This window comes from Phocoena sinus, chromosome 3 (assembly GCF_008692025.1).
Source record: "Phocoena sinus isolate mPhoSin1 chromosome 3, mPhoSin1.pri, whole genome shotgun sequence".
NCBI lineage: Eukaryota > Metazoa > Chordata > Mammalia > Artiodactyla > Phocoenidae > Phocoena > Phocoena sinus.
This window is the reverse complement of record NC_045765.1, coordinates 157,860,040-157,863,203: the sequence shown is the minus strand read 5'-3', so window position 1 is coordinate 157,863,203 and position 3,164 is coordinate 157,860,040. Positions and strand designations below refer to the sequence as shown.

The following is a 3,164-nucleotide window of genomic DNA, read 5'->3' as shown; positions in this document are numbered from 1 at the left end:
TGAGGTGTATGATTATCACTTTTACTCTTTTATTCCCTTTAAATACTAGGATTCCTTGCTGTAAAACCTTTCTAAGTATAAGCTCTCATGGCTCATCGCCATGTTTAGTCAAGAATTGGTGTTGGACCCAGCACTGAGGCAGGCCCTTGCCTCCCTTCTGCCTCAGTGGATCATGCCCAGGGTGGTGGCAGGGTTGGGGGGGTGGTAGAGTTTCCAGGCCAGTTTCAATGCAGGGATCACAACAAACACAGCAGCCACAGAAGCACTAGGACATTACCTCTCCCATCAGCTTAGCAGCCCCCAAGGAGACTGACTGCCTACTTACACAGAAACTAATTGAGACTGAAGCCCTTTGGGGTTTTTGAAGAGGAAGAGGAATTGCAGCACAGAATTTAAATTTTGGGAAAATTAAATAACCTGGTAAAAGAGTGGATATAATAAATCAGTGAAAGCAAGAATCTTCCACAATGTGTAATTGAAAATGTTGGAGGAAAAATTTTTACATTTGGAACTTATAAATTAGGAGTACATAAAAAGGTGCCGATCTTGATGTGTTGTGTGTTGCTCCAAGACATGGTGATTGAAGTGACTTTTTCACCTCATTCTATGGTGAATTGAAATTACAGGAAGAAATCAATTTAAGAGCTGTTACAGAGGCATTTGTACCAGTTATCAAACTGTGTTCTGGGATAGAGCTTGCTATTTTGTTTGCAAGATTAGCACTTGCAGACTATTCCAGAAGACCTGGACTTTAGAGATGATAGTCTGCTTAAAAATTTACATATAAGATGCAGGGTAACCAATGAAATTTTACATTGAGTACCAAACATTGACAGCTTCAGGTTAATCCTGAAAGCTACCAAGCTGTGGGCCAAACACCACAACATCTAATCCAATATATTAGTTTTCCTCTGGTGTTTCCTGAGCTATGCAAGTAGCATGAACTTGCCAGCTTTATCCAAATGCAATAGCATCAACACTTGTATGTAAATTTTTCTTCATATTTTCTAAATGGTGTGTGTTTAGGTTATGTTAAAATAAAATTGATTGAAAAAAAAAGAAGTCACGTGACCTAATTTGTCAGCCTTCTAACCCATAACCCACGTACATTCCATCTAGAATACAGAGTGTAGACTGCCACCATTAATGATTTAGGTGATGTATTAATACAAAGAGCAGTAACATAGTGACATTAGAAGGAGAAACATGTCATTGAGAGAAAGCACTAATGAAGCTGTTGGCTGAGTCCATGGGAGACAGAGAAGGAAGGAAGAAAAGAAAGAAAATAGTGTAGCTGAGAAGAATAAGAAGTAACAGGAGTCAAGAGAGCAACTAAGGTAAGTGGGACTGAAACACCTGGACTCTCTCCTCTGAGCATTATTATCATATATTACAATAAACATTTTTGAACAAATACATTTCATTTGACAATTATCATGTGATTCCAATCATTTTTGGTTCTGTTTCCTCTCTCTCCTTCAAAGTATTAAGAGTGTTAGATTTCTTAATCATCCACTGTTCTAAAACTCACTTCTTCTCATATTATACATTAGAAGCTTCTCAAATACTTTTCCTCAGTCCTATTTTCTTTCTCAAGAGTGGTAGCATGGGCATAGAAATAGCGTAACTTTGGGCTTCCCTGGTGATGCAGTGGTTGAGAGTCTGCCTGCCGATGCAGGGGACACAGGTTCGTGACCCGGATGCCACATGCCACGGAGCAGCAGAGCCCGTGAGCCATGGCCAGTGAGCCTGTGCATCCGGAGCCTGTGCTCCACATCGGGAGAGGCCACAACAGTGAGAGGCCCACGTACCTCAAAAAAAAAAAAAAAAAAAAACAAAAGAAAAAAAAAAAAAAATAAAAAAATAACGTAACTTTTTGCCCAGTTTGGTGCAGTTTTATATGTCAGTGCCCTCCAAGGCCACTGACTGAGGAGGACTAAGAACTTCTTTGCATCACCCAGGCTAACATGAGTGGCTTTCCACACAATCCACCCCCCCCTTGTCTCTCCAGTTGAATGACCATGTACACAGCCCAGGCACGTTGGGAGGAAGATGAACACCTGTCAGGGATGGCCACCCACCCCATACTGTGGTTTCAAGGAGAAAAGATTCCATTTCCTATTGTAATGTAGATCAGAGTAGGTTCCAGCTAGAAGTATTAATGCTTGAGATGCCTGAAAACGGGATACAGTCTTTTTCTGTGGAGAGGGCTGGTATTTAAGAGAAGAGAAGGTAGTTGCAAAAAAGAAAAGGTAAAATACATCAGTGAAGATGGCTGGAACCCCTATGATTTTTGATACTGTTATACATTGGCCTAATGAGGACTATGGGAAAGGGCCCCACTAAAGGCATCACAAGGACCTACTGTATAGCATAGGGAACTATATTCAATATCTTGTAATAACCTACAGTGGAAAAGACTGTGAAAAAAGAAATATGTGTGTGTTTAACTGAATCACTTAGCTGTACACCTGAAACATTGTAAATAAACTATACTTCAATTAATAAAAAAGGAAAAACATTTTAGACAGGTGTGTGCAGATGGGGTCTGAATGGGTTGTCATCCACTGATGGCTTTAGGGAGAAAGTACAAGACGGAGAAAACCAGAGTGGAGGTAAACAAGAGGACTATAAACAGCTCGGGAACTCTCAGAAAAATTCTTCCTGATTAGGCTGACATGAAAACTTCCTGTTTTTAATGGTAAAGTGATTTCATGATCATTACACACCATTGCTGCAAAAGGGATCTTGGATGAAATACATTTCTTAGGTTTTTGGACGTGCAGGCTCAGAGGCCATGGTTCACGGGCCCAGCCGCTCTGTGGCATGTGGGATCCAGGGCACGAACCCGTGTCCCCTGTATCGGCAGGCAGACTCTCAACCACTGTGCCACCAGGGAAGCCCATTTCTTAGGTTTTTACACCCCATATATTACCATAGCCTGATAAGTTATATCAGATATTTGCAATAAGATGTCTAAGTGAAATTTAACTCACTTCCACTGGTTATAGAGGAATTGGATTGATTAGAAATTTTTACAAATGACCAGTATGATTTTCAATCTATTACAATATTTTGAATCTGTTCCCGTTAATACATATATTTAGCCAATATAATCAAGTACTAAACAATTGACTTAAATATATCTAGTGTTCATTCAAAAT

The 3,164-nt window shown here is 40.0% G+C and overlaps 1 pseudogene; it reads left to right on the top strand.

Annotated features, from left to right (window-relative positions):
• Positions 1-227: 227 nt before the first annotated feature.
• Positions 228-1,036, top strand: LOC116751133 (annotated as a pseudogene).
• Positions 1,037-3,164: the final 2,128 nt, after the last annotated feature.